Below are 21,356 nucleotides of genomic sequence, written 5' to 3' on the forward strand. Positions count from 1 at the left end.
TTCCCGGTGGAGGCACTCGGTTAGGGATGGTACCGGGTACTAGTCTCGGTCTCGTCTCGGTCTCGTCTCGAATTATCGAGACGAGACCGAGACCGAGACGGACTTTTATATACCGAGACGAGACCGAGACCGAGACGGACTTTTAAATACCGAGACGAGACCGAGACCGAGACAGACCTCTATTAATCGAGACGAGACTTAGGTCAGTCTCGAAAGTCTCGGTCTCGTCTCGAATATTGATATAGATAAATACTAAAATTTCCTTCACTCAAAATTTGTTTCGTTGCTGTGTTAGATAATATAAGAACGGTTGAATGATGTACATGGGCGTATTTAGGGGGTGGTTATCGGGCTCAAACCCCTCCCGAAATAAATTTGTGATAATTTTTTGCATTGCACGTACAGCGCAAATGTTTCTCACTCGTTCCTCAAGCCTCTCCCGAAACAAAATCCACTGCTGATGCGAATAGAATTCTCTCCCTCTGTCTCTTTCCCTCCCTCTCAATCTCTCTCTCTCTCTCTCTCTCTCTCTCTCTCTCTATATATATATATATATATATATATATATATATATATATATATATATATATATATATATATATATGGTCGCGGTGCCACCCAGCTCCGCCCTGCATGGATTCCCGGGGTCCAACTTTAATTTTAAATGGAAGCAAGGAGTGAGTGGTACCTCGTTCGATAGATCTTGAAAAACTAAAAAGCATTGTGGCAAAAGATCTTTCATATCGGGCACTGTATTTAAAATGGCCGCCAAGACATGTCGCTTCTATCAGATACAGTAAAACGTGCAGTACCACTAATATGAAAACGGTTGAACATAAATGAACCGAACAGAAACTCAAACAGAAAATGTCATGTGGCACATTGATATTGTCGCGGAGACTCCCAGGGCCACCCTTCATGGGGGCCCAGGGCGAAACTTCAAAATTGTAAATGGAAACATGGGGTGAATGATACCTCGTTCGACATATCTTTAAAAACTAAAGAGTGCTGTTGCAAAAGATTGTTCATATGGGTCACCGTTTTCAAAATGACCACCAAGACATGGTATCTGCATCAGGTAAAACGTCCAGTATCACTAATATGAAAACACCAGAACAAATATTCTAATAGGAAACCACAGAGGGTATTTATCATTCTATAGCTCGGGAATGTTGCAACAGTCGAATAGATGATTAGAGTGAAAGTGCCATAATGGAAAGAAACAAATCTAACTCCGAGAAAATAATCGCTCCAACCTCGCTCCGTAAGTGAGTGTATCGCGAAGGATCAGTGAAATTGCAAATGAGAGCCTTAGTTTTTGCAAATTGTATCTACGAAACATAGTTATTTGAAATGTGTTTTTATAAGAGATAAATGTATCTGTAATGGGATAAAATATGTAAAATTCTTGTTAAATGGTACCTTCCATTTTGATTGCAGGCAATAATTTGATGCAAAAATGAATCAACTGAAATGCAAAACCAATTTGTCGAACAATGCAATTTTAGAACAAGGTTTACAAACGTTGATTTTGTTCAACAGTCGTCTGCATGATATTGGTTCGCTTCTTTTCCTTCCATGTCTTCTTGCATGTGATAGAATATGAGTTTCACTGAGGTGTCCACAGTTACATTCCGAATAACTTTCAACGGTAATTTCAGTTGTGATCCTTAGTAACGAAACTGTACATACTGATGCAGATATGTCCCAAAAATCTTGCACGCAATGCGTTAAATTATCAGAGGCGAAGGGGCGGGTAAAATGTTGTTAAACGTGAATTTCACCTTATTTTTATTCACCTTATTTCACTTTATTTTTATTCATTATAATACCAGTCATTTGTATACACAAGTGTTTCAGACAAACCGTATCTATTGCAAATAAAAAGTGAGGTTCTCATTTGATAATTTACCATTCATTCCCGCTTCACTTACTTACGGACAGAGGTCGGAAAGATCATTTTCTATCATTTCCTCTTTTGCATCATGTCAATTATACTTTAATAATCTTTTTCTCCGTTGCATTGTATTCGAGCCGTGGAATGATAAATACCCTCTGTGCTTTCCTATACGAGTTTTATTCTACTCATTTATCTCCAACTATTTACATATTAGGGGTCTAGTGGTACTTGACGTTTTATCTGATACAGGCTCTATGTCTTGGCGGCCATTTTGAAAACGGTGACAGATGTGAAAAATCTTTTGCTACAACACGTTTTACTTTTTAAATATCTATGGAACGAGGTATTACTCGCCCCATGTTTCCATTTAAGATTTTAAAGTTTGGCCCTGGTACCCCATGAAAGGCGGCCCCGGGAGGCGCCGCGACAACACCATTCGGTGTGCCCCATAGCATTTCCTATTTGAGTTTTTGTTCGGTTCATTATGTTCAACCGTTTTCGAGATATCCCCGTGTAAAGATTAAAATGGGCCATCCTGTATATATATAGCCGCGGACACAGTATATGATCACAGTATATCACGTCTCATCATGCAGATGCTTATAACGCCATTTACAACAATTGTTATTTCAAATCGTTTCAGAGATACCAAACACATTGGTAGTGATTGCTATACTGCTTAAAATGACGCATTTTTATTAAATTTTTATAATGAATATTGCTTTCCTTTGCTTCTATAACATTACAACAGTTTTTGGTGGTTTTAATTACAACAAGTCGCAGTTACATTATTTTAAGCAGTGTTGCCCACTTAAATAGATAGCTAAATGTCATTCTAAATATGTGCAAATGATGTAGATAAACTGCAAAATATTTTAAAATTACTCGTAATTTGTTTTATGGTGCAAGAATGCTTTCAAGAGACGATGTTTTTCATAGTATTTGGGCTACTTATAATGTTAATGTTTAAATCTTCGTTCCAGCAATACATGTAAATGCAAATTGTAACTGAGATTAAATGTAACTGATACATTTTCAGTAACACTAGTTGTTCCCCTTAAGCCTTAGGCCTGGTGTACACTTTAGATTAAGATCGTGCTTAATTAAAAGTTCTAATTGCACCCTAATTACATTTCACTTGCTTTAGTTTGATCACCGACCACCTCAAACTCGATCCATACCATATAGCTATATGCAATTATTCAAGAACTTACAGTTAGTAATACACAGTGTTCACTTTTGTTTTGTTTTGTTTTAGTTTAACGTCCCACAGTTATGCTAGGGCGGCTACAGGAGACGTGGAGCTAATGATTATAGCGGAATCCGAACCACTTCGGTCGATCAACTTTACCCCTACCGGAAATCGAACTCGGCACCACGCGAACCGAAATCAAGAGTTCTAGCTGCGAGACCAAATGGGGGTCCTCACATTGTGTTGATTTAAATCATTCAGTCAGTGTTGTCAGATTCGATGATTAAACAGTATTGTGTCTGTACTCCGAAAGTAGCGAATTCGAACTATTTGTAGCCCAAATATATAGAAATGAATACTGATGGTGCTAATGAAATAATTTAATATGAGCTGGAAAGTGTGCTGGACGTATTGCAAGAAGAAATTATGATCGACGGACGACAACAATTCTAGACTGGATACCACGAGACAAAAACAGCCTAGGAAACCTCCGCATACAAGAAGGTGTGACGAAATCAAGAGCCACTGGAGGAGTAACCTGGAAAAGAATTGCCCATTAGATAGTTGTGGAGAAGACTTGGAAAGACCTTTATCCAGCAATGGATTGATAATGGTTGATTATGATGATGGTGATATTTTATTATATCTGGACCTCGGAGGTAAACTAAACCAAGTCATAATTTCGTAATTTTACAGAAGCGGAAAACTGGTTCCTCAACTAAGACTAAATATATAACTTTTACTAGGTAAGGTAGGGTAAAAATGGATCCAAAATTTAATGAAAATCATAGAGCGAAAAAAGTATTTTTGACTATTCAATCCATCATGTTGCAGCAAAACTACGAAAATTAATACAAAAGAAAACTAGAAAGTTAAGAATCACTTGTTTTGGCGAGTGAGAAAAAATAGATACAGATAACTCGAATTATCTGTATACTAATATACTTATATAATATGTATATATTATAAAATTTCAACGTAATAAACGCAAGATTAGTTTTCTCAAATAAAGATTGCATGCACCGTTGAGAGCTCAAGAATAAGATTAATCTATGTTACGGCACTGGATATGTGCTTACGTAATGCATTACGACCTTATGAACTAGTATAAAACAGAATGCACTTAAAATGAGACGCGAACTATGCGAAACATCGGACTTTGAATCTAACTTGTTTTGTGATCCAACTCGAAACCTCACATAACAAAGATGAGTGTAGTAGCTCCCACCACAAGGTTCAGGACGTTCGTGTTATAAAGTGTCAATTAAACACGCAGATGTGAAACGGTAATAAAGCATTTCATCAATTTCAAACAAAATACGTATATTGTAGTAATACTTTACCCTATTTGTTAAGATAATGAACGTTATATTCTGTTTTTAAAATTACAGTCAAAGAATAATGTATTTAATAATGAGAAATTCTAAAGTTTCAATTTCTGTACGATTAAATACATTCGTGCTGCTATGTGTTGCGTTATCCGTTAGGAGGTATTGAACAATTCTGATTCAAAGGAAGTAAATAAACTACTGTATAGCACTGGAGTTAATTTAATAGAGTTTAATTGTATAGGCAGTTCTGAGGTTATATAAGACAACGTCTATTTATTTCGAGACTTTCGAGACTTTCGAGACGAGACCGAGATTTAGTACTCGAGACCGAGACCGAGATCGAGACAAGCATCTGTCGACCGAGACGAGACCGAGACCGAGACTGTGATTTTTTACTCGAGACGAGACCGAGACCGAGACCGTTATTAATCAACCGAGACGAGACCGAGACTGTACAAAGTCTCGTCTCGTCTCGTCTCGATACCATCCCTACACTCGGTTGCAAAAGTGGAAAAGCTTTTTCAGGCCGGACATCCTGAATGAGATTTTCCTGGGTTTTCCTCATTCACACCAAGAAAATGCCGGAGTGGTACCTAACTTCTAGATCCAAGGTCCCTTCCTTCCTTCCTTCCTTCCCTATATGTGCTTGCCGAGGAACGTCATACCTCATGTACTTGACGAGCTAAATGGCCTTCGATGCCGAAAGCTCAAAAATGCTACATCCTAAATGTTAAAAAATAAATATAATAAATAAATATGGTGATATACTGAGGAACAACTTCTTGTTCTTTAGTAATTCATAGTAGACTCCAGTTTAGGGTCACTGGTGCCCCGTCCATCCGATTTCAACATTTTCGCTCTAATACTCGCTATGTGTGATCACATGTAACCTTTTATGAGGAACAAAATTGCACTTGATCATTTTCTTCTATTTCTTATAATTTGTGAGCTAATGAATTCTTTTCTGCTTATTTTAAAACTTTAATTCCCGTTATTTAACCTCTTCTCGAAGTTTTAACCTAACCTGAGATTACCATTTCTTTTTCAAAATCAGCGGAAACCTCAAATACCGTTGCATGTGATAGGGCACGATGCCTCACAAGTAAACCTTACGTTTGGGTGAATCGAGTTGCTGACTGAGACACATATGAGAAAGTAGTGCTAAATGTGGTCAGTATTTCAGTGAAGTTTTAGGTGCGAAGCTCCAGGGGTTTAGGAGATACAGCTACCAGAACATCACATGGAAGTACAGAATAGTCTTCATACAGTTGGAGGTAAAAGCTCTGTAAGACCTCTTGTAGCGACAAAAGATGAATAACAAATATATGGGTACATATTAGGACTAGGAGGAAGTTATATAGTAAGGGTATACCTGACGGCGGCCATCTTGAAATCCGCCATTTTGACTTAAGGTTAAGTTTTTAAAATAGGAATAGGGTCATGTGATACATGATTTAAGGCGCAAATTTAATCAGAAGAACAATGGTGACGTTAATTTTGATTTACGCGCAATTAGTAAAAAGTTACAGGGAAATTAAATATTGTTGCTGCATATGTATTAGTCCTTTACCCCACCTTGTAAATTTTGTGTTAATGATAATAATTAAATAAAAAGCAGATGGATAAATATTAGGTCTATGGTAAGAGTTGCCTTGATGGGGGCCATGTTCAAATCCGCCATTTTGAATCAGACAAAAGTTTTAAACAAAACGCATAACAGTGACACCTTATTAATAGCAAATTTTACCATAAATCCAGCGGTATAACCATTTTTGCTTTATCGTTAACCAGCATTTGTTATCGCATAAACAAGTTGCTAATTTAAGGAAAAATGACCAAAGTTGAGTTGAGTCATAATTGAACTTGGGTCTTTCTTCCAGAAAAGTCCTCAATTAGTACAATCAATATGTAGTTCAGAAAAGAGTGCATGACTTGCACAAATGCTCTGCTCACAGTGAGTACACCTGACAAAGACAATCGAGTTACACTTGACACATTTGTCGTTAAAAATTCCGTCAAAGCAGTAGTCGTAAGGAGCGATCCATTTAATTTTGTGCTGGTTAATAATAAAGCAAAAGTGGTTATACCGTAGGAGTTATGGTATTTGGTCTAGGAATTAATTCGTGCGGGTGGACAAGAGATGGCGCAACGAACGGAGCGTCTCACAGTTCCGTGTATCCACACATGTGTTGCAAACTCCTGTCATCACGTATCGTTCGTAGTATAGGGCAGTGGATTAAAGCGTCAACAACACCAGTTTGTAGTTAAGTGAACATGGCGCAATTTGTGCCTGATAAAGTGTTTTTGCGGGGTGTCCTGCTGCATTACTTTAACATGCAGAAAAGTGCGACTGAAAGTCATCGTATTTTGGTGGAAGTGTATGGTGACCATGCCCTAGCTGAGCGAACGTGTCAGAAGTGGTTTGGACGGTTTAGAAGTGGTGATTTCGGCTTGGCAGACCAAGAGCGAGCTGAACAGCCAAGAAAATTTCAAGACGAAGAATTGACAGCATTGCTCAAGCAGGATTCGTGTCAAACGCAGGAACAACTTGCAGCAGCATTAGGCGTTGATCAAACAACAGTCTCCAAACGCTTGAAAGCCATGGGAATGATTCAAAAGATGTTACATTGGGTTCCACATGAATTGAAAGACAGAGACGTTGAAAGACGAAAAACCATTTGCGAATTGCTGCTTCAACGACAGAGCAGAAAGGGGTTTCTGCATCGAATTATTACGGGTGATGAGAAGTGGATCCATTACGAGAACCCTAAACGAAAAAAGGCCTGGGTGAAACCAGGTGAACCAGGTCCATCACAACCAAAACGAGATATTCACTGTGCAAAGGTTATGCTGTGCATATGGTGGGATATGAAAGGTGTGGTGTACTATGAGCTGCTGCAACCGGGTGAAACTATGAATGGAGAACGTTATCGACGACAATTAATGCGTTTGAAGCAAGCTCTGGCCAGAACACGACCAGAATGGGAGAACAGACATGATAAACTTATTGTTCAACATGATAACGCTCGCCCACATGTCGCAAAACCGGTCAAAACCTATTTAGAAAATGTCGGATGGGAAGTTTTACCCCACCCGCCGTATTCACCAGACGTTGCTCCTTCGGACTACTACTTGTTCGATTGCATGAACAACGATTTGATTGGACAGCGGTTTACTTCTTCAGAAGATATCGAAACATGGGTCTCTGACTGGATCGCTTCCAAGGATGAGGACTTCTTTCGCCACGGAATCCGTACATTGCCTGACAGATGGGCGAAAGTGGTGGCTAGCGATGGACAATATTTTTCTTAAGGTATTTATGTATTTTGTGTTTGTACTACAGCTTCAATGTGTGCGTACCAACCGCACGAATTAATTCCTAGACCAAATAAAATTTGCTATTAATAAGGTGTCACTGTTATGCGTTTTGTTTAAAACTTTTGTCTGATTCAAAATGGCGGATTTGAACATGGCCGCCATCAAGGCAACTCTTACCACAGACCTAATATTTATCCACCTGCTTTTTATTTAATTATTATCTTTAACACAACATTTACAAGGTGGGGTAAAGGACTAACACATATGCTGCAACAATATTTAATTTCCCTGTAACTTTTTATCAATTGCGCGTAAATCAAAATTAACGTCACCATTGTTCTTCTGATTAAATTTGCGCCTTAAATCATGTATCACATGACCCTATTCCTATTTTAAAAACTTAACCTTAAGTCAAAATGGCGGATTTCAAGATGGCCGCCGTCAGGTATACCCTTACTATATAACTTCTTCCTAGTCCTAATATGTACCCATATATTTGTTATTCATCTTTTGTCGTTACAAGAGGTCTTACAGGGCTTTTACCTCCAACTGTATGAAGACTATTCTGTACTTCCATGTGATGTTCTGGTAGCTGTACCTCCTAAACCCCTGGAGCTTCGCACCTATAACTTCACTGAAATACTGTCCACAATTAGTACTACTTTCTCATATGTGTCTCAGTCAGCAACTCGATTCACCCAAACGTAAGGTTTACTAGTCAGTGGGCCCTCCTCGCTGGTCTAGTGGCTAGCACGTGCGCCTTTGGTGTACGGGGTCCCGGGTTCAATTACCTGCAAGAGAGCCTTTGAAATTTTAACTGTCCTCGCTGTTTCTGTGTTCATGTCACTGTCGTTAAAGAAGTTACTGGAAAAAACTGTAGACTGTACAGTGAAGTAAAAATATTGTAAAATAAGGAAATTAAGTTGCTGTTACTTGTTCGGTGACCAGTTAACTTTTAAAAGAAAGTGGTAGAGCGCTTACCTCTAGTGGGTGGGGTCATTGGTTCGATCCCCGGCCAAGTGAGGTTCTGGTGGACAACATGGTGTCCGTGGATTTTCTCGGAATATTCCCATTTCCTTCCACTTTCTCATTCCACTAATTATTCAATACTAATTCATTTGCTTTAAACATCGTCTCCCTTAGTCTTAACGGTATAATAGTGAGACGTTAAACTGCAAGTTTTTTTTAGTAGTTCTCAAAGTGGGTTCCGCGGACTCCTGGGGGTTCGTGGGACCTAGCCAGGAGATCCGCGACGCCTAAAAAGTGAAATGTGATTTAATAAAATAGAATTCACAGTTGTTATGCAAGAAGTATTTTTTCAGTTACAAAAAAAAAGAAAGAAAGAAAAAAAAGAAAAAAGAAAGAAAAAAAGCAATTAGAAATTTACCTACGTTTGTAGATTTAAATGTAGCAGGCGTTTCCGGATTTTTAAAAATCCTCCCCAAGGGTGGACTATTCCTTTTGGACTTTTACTTGGAAAATAGCTTATGATATATTGTACTGTTGTTAATAAGACATGTATTTATTTGAAAATAGCGCTAATTACCCGCTTCACTGGCTTAAAATAAGAGAAAATAGTAATATGTTCCGTTACTCAGTCACTTTTTACTATTACTAAAGTACTCTCTAATATTAGTCATTTTCCATCATTTTTATATCTCCTTCTTCCTCTCCCCAAGTTGCGGGGCTGAATTTGGATTTTGCGGCATCGGAAGTGTCACTGTTCATCTCAGCAACCCTCAAAACTATGGATTCGATACTAATATTGGTATTTTTTTCGAATATATATACAGTATATATATAGGGTGGTAAGAAACTATTTGAACAAACTTCGGGAGCTGATTCCTGACTCCGAAGCAAGCAAAAAAAAAAAAAAATCCTCTGGAACTTTGGTCAATGAGGGATAGTATCGGCGATATAAGGTGCCGAAAGTGCGGGAAAAATGAATTACTTGCCAGGTTATAGGAGATCCCTACGTTCCTTTGAGGAACACACATCTTGCGGAGGTTTGAAACATACATTTTTCAATCGATTAGGCTCGTATGACTTCGAGTGTCATGTTGTAAACTGCACTCTCTACGTTTCGTTGTTTTTGAATTATAGCACTCTGAAATTCATTTTCCCCACGCTTTCGGCACCTTATATCGCCGAAACTATCCCTCACTGACCAAAGTTCCAGAGGACTTTTTTTTTATTGTTTCGGTGTCAGGAATCAGTTCCCGAAGTTTGTTGAAATAGTTTCTTACAACTATATATATATATATATATATATATATATATATATATATATATATATATATATATATATATATATATATATATATATACCATTTTGCGGGGCTCAATTCGGATTTAAACGGCATCGGAGTGTCACTATTCATCTCAGCAACCCCCAAAACTATGAATTCGACACTAATATCGATCATTTTCTATGATTTTTATGTATTTCCCTCCTCCCCCTCTCCTAACTAGCACCGTCACTGAAATGATAAAAAAAAAAAAAAACATCCCAGGTCTGAATCTCATCTATGTTGAAAAGTTGATCGAGACCGGCCGGGTAGTTCAGAGTTTAGGAGTCACAAACAGTCACTTTCAATTTTGTAATATAGATATAAGAAAATCGCCTGTCATTTTTGAGAAAATCTTCCGAAAAAAAAAAAAATACCCCCAAGAATAAACTGCCCCGTTTGGATTTGATTTGCAGCATATTACTAACGATTACTAACGAAATATTGATTTATGAAAAGGAAACAAAACCTTAGTTTGTTCTTTTTTAAATCGCAGTTTCGTCCCCCAGTAAACCGATTACGTGTTGTTTGCCACGGTATTGTTTGCCACTACTCGATTTCGGTGTTGTTTGCCACGGTATTGTTCTCTCTGGCTTCTCTTATATCACAATCGTGAAGATTTATACAAAATCGACTCATAAGCTCAGGGTTGCCAGCTAATCATATTATAAAAATCAAATCTACTATATTTATAAACAGAATACATGCAATACAAACTGTCCCAAGCACGTTATTGGGTTACTGCGCTATCGGCTGTTAACGCCACAGCTAAATTTATTCAAGGTGAGTTCAAGCACTCGAGATAAAAATTTGCTTGCTTATAAACTCTCCAAATGCACTTTCAAAATTGATATGACATACAATTTGTTTGTATTCGACTATGTAGCCAACATTAAATCTAGGCATATCATCAGGACCACCCATAATGGGGATAGCAATCCCGACAAATGGTACCGGAACCTTCGGAGGGGGAGCAATATATGGTATATAATATTCCCTTTCTAAAAGTCAATTTAAACAAAATTAGAGTTAAAAATAGGGATTGAGCGATCTTTTAAACACCTTTGGTGAGAGGAAGCAAATAGGGTACAGCGGGGTAATTTGAATAATTTCAGACATTTTCTCATATATCTCGGAAACTGTAATTGGTATTCAAATATAAAATTGTGAACAAAAACTTTGAACCTTACTATTACTTAACAATTTTTCTTAAGATAGTATCTGAGATACATCATTGTGAAATTTGCGTATTCAATTTCCCCGCCGAAATTTCGAAAAACGTAAATGCGAGGGGCAATTTGAATAACGAGTGGGGTAATATGAATAACCAACAAAATAAACAAGTCTTATAGAAATAATGTATAAACTATTTAATAGATTGCAATTTCTACGGTAGTTGAAATATGCTAGTTTTGAATGAAAAGAAGTAGGCCTACATAAATTGTAAACATGCGTCACCTGTAGCTATCTTTTTGAATGTAGGCCTATACTAAAAAAAAACTTGTTCAGAACACTTTCTAAGGCAAAGAGCCGTAATTGGTTAATTCATCTTCCGTAGTTCGTATTTAACTACAGCGACAACAGATAAACTGTTTTCGACCTTCTGCACCGACACAAACTTCGTAGAACTATGTCTTACACCGCTGGCAGCGAATCCAGTCTCCCTTTCTAGCAGAACGTTCTGAATAGCAATTAAGAAGGCAAAAACAGCAATTCCTTGTTTGACTTTCATTGCTTGCAGCCATCTTTAGACTTAGGCCTACATTTTCGTCACTGGAAGAGGTAGAGGACATCAGTTTCTTTCGAGCATTCATATGTTTTTTTTTCTTGGCAGGTTCTGTATTAGCACTCTTCTTTCTTGTAGTGTCTTTGGATTTTGTTGCACCCGATGCTTGCGTCTTTCCTCAGAGGTGTTTTATTCTCATTGCCCGAATATTTTCAGAAGTTGAGTGGCATGATTTTCCTGCGACACGACGTCTCTTCTGCACACAAACTTTTTCTGGACTGGGAAGCACTTGTATGGGTTCATCTATAGGCTTCGTTGGGACAAAGTTTTGAGAGCCATTACCGGAAGAAGAAGGCGCGTTGTTAAGATCTTCTTCCCGAGAAGACTGCTCCTTAAAATGTATAATAAGGCCATACGTTTCCGAAGGGGCGAATCGAAATTCTTCAATAGCTTATGGACTAAACGGGTAGATACCAGTACACGAAAACCCATTAACTGCCAGTCCAACAGAAGCTGTCCACTTCTAGGCTTCAGTGAACAAAATGCAGAACTGGGATTTACTAATCACTGACCTCGGGTTTTAGTGAATCCAGATAGTTGCCTCTCTCTTGGTGGTAATTGGCTTTAAGCGCCTTAAAAACAGAGCGATCGAGTGGTTATAATACGTGTGTTGTGTCTGGAGGTAGATAAAGCATTTCGATGTCATAACTTTGGTAGAACTCTAAGGACAAAAGTTGTGAGTGAGATATTGGGTTTTAAAGTCCGGATTTAGGCGTACACATTTGAATATTACTACAGGAGGTATAAAAGACCTTCTGGCATTGCAGCATGCTATAACCGTTACATTTTCCCCTCGCTCAACAGATGTTAAACTTACCACCTCTTTTCTACCCTTTTCTGCAAAAATTTTAGGGGTCTGTTATTTAGAGGAAGATTACTTTCGTCCATATTATAAATACGATTACGATGGTTTATGGAGATAATACTCGTTCATTAATTTTCCCAGTAAGTCAAAATAAGAATTCGCAGTTTCCTTGTTAACACTAGAAGCTTTCGCTTTTGACAAACAAATATAAAATAGTAGACCTATAGTTCTAATTTCACTGCTATTCAAATTGCCCCGTTTTGAATTATCCAAATTGCCCCACAGTCGACGAATATTCCATTCAGAACGTGGTATGAAAACTGCTGATTAGTTGACGCCAGTGTACAGTATATCAATGCCCCACATGCTACTGATACGATTATAATCCAGAGCGGTTTCATTTTATCCAGTAAATAATAAAGAGAGCTTAAGGAAACAACGTTGAAAATTATAACGACCTAAAAATACACACATTCGTACTTACCTTGCAGCAAACAAAAAATCGTATAAACCTTCAGAACCGAAGGAATAGTTTGTATTACTGAGAGCGACTTCCGAAAACCACCACCTACAAATCCACCACAGGTTCACAAACATGGCGGGCCGCGTTTCCACTCCAGCTGGCAAAATGCTTAACATTATTCAAATTCCCCGCCTATTCGAATTACCCCGCTGTACCCTATAGTCTATTGGTAGTATAATGATTTAGTGAATTTTGCATTGTTCTTTGATATTTTCAAGGCCACAGTGGTTAAGCAGATAGCGTACGCGCCTTTGGCATGGAAGACCAGTGTTCGATTCCCGGTGGGAGATCATGTTCGGATTCAACGTTAAACTGTAGGTCCACGTCTCATATAGCTTCGATGCTGAATGGGACGCTAAAAATCAAATCAAATCAATCCCACAGAGATTATTAAAATAGAAATGTCGGCAATCCTTCCATAGCCTTTCTGAAACAAGATGGAGTCTGCACGAATTAGAGTCAGCAGCAGACTATGAGACCTGCACCTACAACTTAACACGGAATCCGATCGACATGAGTTTTCGCCAGTAATCGAACCCGGATCTCCCATACCAAAGGCGCGTATGCTATCCACATAGTCATAAGGGAGCTCTGTGTACGACTTGAGATAATGAAACCTATGGCAGAAGTAAACGGGCAGATTACATTCCTCTAAGTTTGAACCATTAATTCTTTCGGACGTTTGAATGTAAAATTTAGACCATATAAATGTAAGAAGTTGAATTCCACAATCGATAGATAACTCATTTGATACTGAAACACTCCAGAAGAAACCAAAGAAGAACATTTTTTTTTTAAATGTAATCATACACAAAATCGTATCTCAGGTGGATCCTATGTGTGCAGAAATGAGAAATATTTGTTTAATTTTTTCAAGCAATTCTCAGTGTAAATACACCTTGGATGACTGTGACGCAAACAAGAAATTAATTACAATCTATTCTGATTAAATTAGTTATAATTTTGCCAAAAAGACACAAGTGTATAAGTCAGTGTGTGTGCAGCTACTTTTTCAGATCTTGACAATGAAATTTATAAATTGAAGTTATATTTATGTTTTCTGAACTTTACAAGGCACTTAGAATTTCCCTTATCCTGCTAGTGACTGTTATTTTAGGTGAGAGTAAATTATAGTAAAATCACAGACTATTGAGATCAAAGAGCTCAACTTTAAATGCCATCTTTCTCTCATATATCTAGAAACCATATACATGCATGCACTTGATGATAGGATACAGTTCATATTGCTTCATCTGAGAGAAGATAGTGGCCTGAGAAAATGTCTCAAAAGATTGAGCTTTGTACATGAATTTCAGTAGTCAATAGATGCATTTTATTTCTGATTTATATTTTTCTTCATGAATGACGTGCAGTTTGTACAGAATGCAGATGATAAGGTTCAAATCGGAAACGCCTAGGAGTATGAACTAAATGTGATGTGGTGTTATAGTGATTTTATTTTATTTTATTTTCATCCATAAGTCATACATGATGCTCGAAGGAAGACGAGTGTATGAATCGGAGACGTCAATAAATAAATAGAAAGAAATAGTTATTACATACTACACAACAATAACGAGACAAAATATGAGGCAAAATTACACTATACAATCCACAAGATGCATTTAGCAGACTGGTATTCATCTACTGAATAAAAACAATTGTCCAATAGATACTTCTTTGTGATTTAAATATATTCATTGACTCAATGTTACGAATATCTTTAGGAAGGTTATTATATAACGTTGGACCTAAGTATATGGGACAGTTTTGAAACAATGCAATATGGTGATTTTAAATATGGAGATTTTCCCTATATCAAGTATTATGACAGTGAAAGTTTAATTTATTGGCAAAGAATGTATTAAGATTCTGGTGCGTGAAAATTAACAACTGTAATACATAAAGACATGGCAGTGATAATATGTGTAGTCTTATAAAAAGTCTTTTACATTGTTCGTTTATTAATTTCATGCTTCTGGGCGCATAAATTCTACTTCCTGTGTTATAACTATAGAAAGCCTGGTGCGGGATATTAGAAAAGAGTTAGAAATAGCAGAATAGTTGGTACTATTTTGTAACTTTTCCTATTCTTGCTACCGTCTGAAGGAGCAAAGATGGCTCAGTGGCAAAGCGTTTCCAGCTCGTGCGAAGTGGGTTTTGTGGTGGACAAACACCGTGTGCGTAAGTTTTCTTGGGGTTCTTCTGTTTCTTCTTACTTTCTTCATTATACTATTTTTCATTCATTCTTATCATTACCATATCCTTTAGCTTACACGCCACAATCGTAGGACGTAAAATTGAAATATTTTATTTCATTTTTCTTAGGTATACTCTAGTCGCGTAGAGTAACGAAAAACAGAACATTATATAACAGGAGATGATATTAAGAATTCCGTTAAAAGAGAAAATGCAATTATATCAATTTACTAAGTTTTTGTGATGTTAATGATGTTTTGTGTTCATTTGTTTGAAGCTTAATGTTCTCTTTCAGCAGCGAGTTTAAAGAGACCTTTCTCTGCCAAAGGCGAGAAGAACATTTACCATTTGTTCCAGAGGATCAAAAGCAGAGGTGCCTGGCAACCCTTCCTTTTACTCCAGGTATGTGTGAATTTTCAAGATAATGACATATGATAAGATCGGAATGCAAATACTGTGGCAAAATCGTGACAAACAACACGAATATCGAGTCGTGGCAAACAACACGCCACCAGAAAACCAGCCTTATTTTGGGGGATAGAAAAAAAATGGAGAGATGGAAATTCTAGAGTATCTTATAAAAATCCTTCAGCTTACAATCTGCTCAACACACGTTAAACGGTATGGCCTCAAGGTGAGTGTATGTGGCAGGCCGCTCTAGGCAATTAACCACCCGCCGTTTCTCCAGAAAGAACAAATCTTAAAAGCCAGGACTATGAGTATGCTACCCCATCATGGATAATGAAGGGAAGGGAAAGTCCACTTGCACTCAGAAAGACCTAAACACCAAATACAATCTCGTTGTGTCATTTTTCTTTTAAATAATAATCTATTTATGTTAGTGAAAGATAAAGCAAATATACCTCCAGAGGAAAGATGGTAATCCTTTTTATAGAATTCAATATCGAGCTTCAATCCCAATATATCAGTTTCCAGTCCCAGTGCAACTAGCTATTTTATTTTTATTTCTTGATTTTCCTTCTACATCTGTTAAATTAAAAAAAATAATAATTTGTTTCCACTTTCAATGATAAGGAACTTGTTTGTGACGAAGACAAGACTATTTTTCATTTCAAAACTATGATGACTAATAGGTGTTCGAGAATTGAGTTCTTGTATTTGACAACAACCAAGCAATTCATGCTGGGATTTGTTTGACCATTTGGTTTAGCACTATCCATGTGACCTTAAACTAGTGCGACCTAAACATAATTTATGAATGTAGTACTCAATTAGAATGTCATCTTAGTAAATTTAACTACCATAATCATGAAGTATGTTCTCAACAAGAAATATTTATTTTAAATATAATAATATGGGTATGACAGATTTTGCTGTCCCTGGAAACTTTCCGCCCCGTGCAAATGCTGGGAATGGCCACATTTTTTCGAAAAATACTTTTTTGAAAAATGGCTTTTTCGAAAACGAAAAACGAAAAATTTTTCGAAAAACGAAAAATGAAAATTTTTTCGAAAAACGAATTTTTTTTCGAGAAAACGAAAAACGAAAAACGAAATTTTTTTCGAAAAAGGGAAAACGAAAAAACGAAAAATGAAATTTCCGAACATCGAAAAACAGATTTTTCGAAAAAGGCCATCCCTAGCAAATGCACGTGTTGCACATATGGTAGAGTCGGCCCTGGTTCGGTAGAAGGACATGTCTACCTTCTGATAATTGATGGGTTTCCAGAAAACAAAATTCGCATTTTCTCATAAGTTTTAATTACTAGGCGTGATTTTTTTTTGTCTCGTCTCCAAAAAGAGACGACAGTCCACGCAACAAGTACATATTTAAATTCGAGACGAGGCAAGGAACATAATTCCTTGAGTCTCGTAGGGAATTGACCCAAGTCTTAGATTTCGAAGCAGGTCCGTAGCCAGCCCGAAAATGTAGAGGGGGCCCGGTGGAAGTTAGGGTGAGCCCGATCCAAAAATATTAGTTCATCCCATATTACAGTTCATTTTCAAGCCTACCGTGAAAATTTTAGAGGGGGCCAATAAAAATTTAGGGGGGGCCCGGCCCCCCTAGACACCCTCTGGATACGGGCCTGTGCTGTTCTAGTGTTACATGATTTATAATATAAAAACTGTAAATTGATCAAGTGATTGTACGTACAAAATGAAGAGTATTTGTTAACGTTTAAAGTATTTGTTTACGAACGTCATTACACAATATACTCCAATAACAAATACGGTTAAAAAGATTGTAATATCACACTGTTCGTGGTATTCTTACATAGGCGCCGGCTCCGGGGCTTAAGTACCCATTGGAGGTATTTACACTGAGGGCAAAAAAACGTATTTGGCGTACGTAAAAAACGTAGGTTACATGTGTAAATCCTGTAGTTTTTGTACTTAACGTACAGCAAACATATAACTGAAAAAGTATATTTTATACGTACTTTCTGTTTCTGTATAAGTGTTCCGAATAAACGTACTTTCCGTACGAACGAAAGAACTGTATAAGGACAGTCAAGATCTCACATACAGATACAGTCGGACAAAATAATCTAAAACGTTTGCAAAAGTGTGAAAATCATACCTAGTATGGTGTGGGGCCTCCTTTTGCGTCCAAAACAGCTTGGATCCGACGTGGAAGGGACGTATACAACTCGTGAATCGTGGTATGTGGAATATTGTACCATTGTTCCTCCGAAACATGCTCCAGTTCCTTAAGGGATGCTGGTGGAGGGTAATGTGACCGAACACGTCTTTCTAACTCAGACCACAATGGCTCAATGATGTTCAGATCTGGTGATTATGGGACCCAGGGGAGGTGTAGTAGCTCCTGGTCATGCTCCTCAAACCATGATTTCAACGTTTTTGCAGCCTGACAGGGTGCCAAATCATCTTGGTAGATGCCATCACCATCAGGGAACAATATTTGGGCCATGGGTAGAACCTGGTCCCCCAGAATGGCCTCATACGCCTTAGTATTCATCATTCCATGCAGGGCTATGATGGGACCTGCAGAAAACCACGATATCACTGCCCATACTGTACCAGAACCACTCCCATGCTTTATAGTTCGGAGCAGACAATCTGTATCATAGACCTGCGACTGTGTTCTCCATACGTAAACACGACCGGTTGTGGGAAACAAGGTCTGTAGGCCGGAATTGAGTTCAGACGTAATTTTCATTGCAGTGGTCTTCTTTTTAGCTGCTACAATCCGTTTTAATGCCCTCTGGTCCCTATCTGACAGGATTGTCTTTCGACCACTGTTGAGCTTTACAGACATCGTTTGCCCATGAATTGTGTATGCCCTCGTGACATTGGACACAGTGCCTTTCGATACCCGCACAATGTTCGCCACTGTTACCACTGAAGTTCCAACCAGACGGGCACCAACGATCATGCCTCTCTGGAAGTCTGTGAGGTCGCCCATTTTACCGCACCACTTTCACACCATGACACTCACAGGTGAACTGGTTACTACTGACGGAAGAGGAAGTTTCACACGACACATTGAAAAAAAAAAAGATCGGCAACCGCTTTACGTGTTGTACAGTCGAGTGTCAAACTTAAGTGTCCTGTATGAAGTGTTTCTTTTAGATTTTTTTGGTCTACTCCCTGTATGTATATGTATGTAATATACTGAATGCTGTTAAATCTCAGACAATCTGCAGCAGCATGATGTAACATCTGAGGGCACTGCGTATGAGCATATGGATAACGTATGCTCCGCACTGATTTCTGTAGTGTAGAGCGTTCACCTCTGGTGCTAGGGGTCTCGGGTTCAAACCATGCTCCCGCCAAGTGAACTTTGTGGTGGACAAACACCGTGTGCGTGGGTTTTCTCGGGGTTCTCCCGTTTCCTCCCACTTTCTTCATTCCACCATTTCATTCATTACTCATTATCACCGTCTCCTTTAGCCTAACCGGCATAATCGTGGGACGTAAAACTCAAAGATTTCATTTTCATTTCATTTGATTTATGTAGTAAACATAAGGATCTCATATATTTGCACAGTATACCGCTGTCCAGAGAACGGATTTTTCTCAGTGTAATGGGTGATAAACACCCATTGAATTTTTGAGTTCGAATTAACTTCGAAAATTACAGGTTCATGCGATGAATAATAAAAATAAACTATAGTAGACCTACATGTGATTAAATTTTAGATAATGATGCTTATGTGTCGAATAATAATTTATCAATATCTATTTTAGTCTCTTAAGGTTCAGAGCATATCGAGGATCGAGCAGTATAACATTACAATGATAATAATAATATGTGAGTGTAATTTTCTCTAATTATTTCATTAAAGAACTTGGTGTTTGATGTTAATTTATATTTTTAAAAATGCAAAATTCTTTAATTAAATTACGAGATAATTGAATCATTTTCTATTTTCACGCAAATTATTCTCAAATGTTCTTAAGGTTTCACTGTAATCATTATTATTTTATTTATTATTATTATTATTATTATTATTATTATTATTATTATTATTATTATTATTATTATTATTATTATTATTATTATTATTATTATTATTAATATTAATATTTTACCTTTGCAATTTAAAAAAGAATTTCTCGGTTCATTTTATTTCAGCAGGTCTTTGATAGTCTTTCTCGCCTCTGAGGAAAAATAAACACACTGCTGAACAAGACTGCACTTATTTAATATAAAAACACATTTACACGTGACGTTTCGATCTTCTAGTCAAGATCCTCATCAGACGTACACTGAATGATCTGATAAGTGAGACGTACAGTGTACGTCTGATGAGGATCTTGGCTAGAAGATCGAAACGTCACGTGTGAATGTGTTTTTATATTAAATAAGTGCAGTCTTGTTCAGCAGTGTGTTTATTTTTCTGATTTTATTTGCAACACGTATGACTATGATTGTGTGTCACTCTGAGGAAGAATTCAGGAACCACTGGTGTATTGGATCTACTTAAAAAAAAAAAAAAAAAAGTGCTGATGCTTCAGCACCCATTGAGAAACTTAGAACTCGGCGCCTGGATTCTGAAGTTAATACATCTATTCTGTAAATGTGTTGTTATCTTGAATTTCCAGTGCCTCATTTAAAGTATTCCATTTCTAATTTTCTTTGAAATGTGTTTTGAGAAACATTTTCTACTTGTGGGTGAGATTCTGTCCAGAAAATTCATTGTTGTCGAATGTTAAGTTCTACTTCTGTCTCCTTCCGCAGACAAATAAACTTTTCAGGTTTCTACTCTTTTATTTTTCACTTTTGAATTTCCTACAGATAGCTATAAATACGGAAACAATCAACTATGCACTTGTGGAGGAAATCTTCAACATTCCTTTAAAAAAAATCTTCCTTTCGCTCTCTCTCTCTCTCATTGTGTGCTACTTAGTTACGTATTAACAAGTAAAAGCAATTGGAATATGTTGTTGAACAGAAAATTTTCTTTCAAAAGATTGTTAAAATTAGATGTACGACATACGTTTACGAAAGAGGAATACCATGAGCGTGTCATATATATTGTAACAACTCCAGTCAGAAATCAGTTCAGAATGCTCCAAGAGCATTGCCAGAACGAACTTAAAAATAATTAACTTTTCTTATTAACTTCTACAGGCTAATACTAATTGTTCTATGTACTTTATTAATATACTTATTAAACAATTGTAATATATCTATCCATTTATAATTTCCTTAAGTACTCATTTTTTCCACAGGTTTTGTTTAAGAGTTCCGTTAAAACGATCTACGATATGCTGTTTTACGAAGATACATGCTCAAAATGAAGGGCTCAAAATTGAAAAATTCACAAAATATTGTCTCTGTATACTTACGGTTCTCGAGATATGGTTCCTTAAATATCCCAAAATCTAAACTTTTTGGCCAATATCTGGGGAGTGGTGGCCAGTTGGCCATAGGGGCGGGTTTTGGATTTTAATTTTGGTTAGGCCTGCTCTCTTGCTTATGGATACACATTTGATTGATTAATGACAGTAGGAAACAGTTTTTTTTGTTTTTTTAGAAATAATGTTCCGGGGGGCACACTTGGTATTCCGGGGGGCACTGCTGAT

Source organism: Thermobia domestica, unplaced genomic scaffold (assembly GCF_964235325.1).
Source record: "Thermobia domestica unplaced genomic scaffold, izTheDome1.hap1.1 HAP1_SCAFFOLD_213, whole genome shotgun sequence".
Classification (NCBI taxonomy): Eukaryota; Metazoa; Arthropoda; class Insecta; order Zygentoma; family Lepismatidae; genus Thermobia; species Thermobia domestica.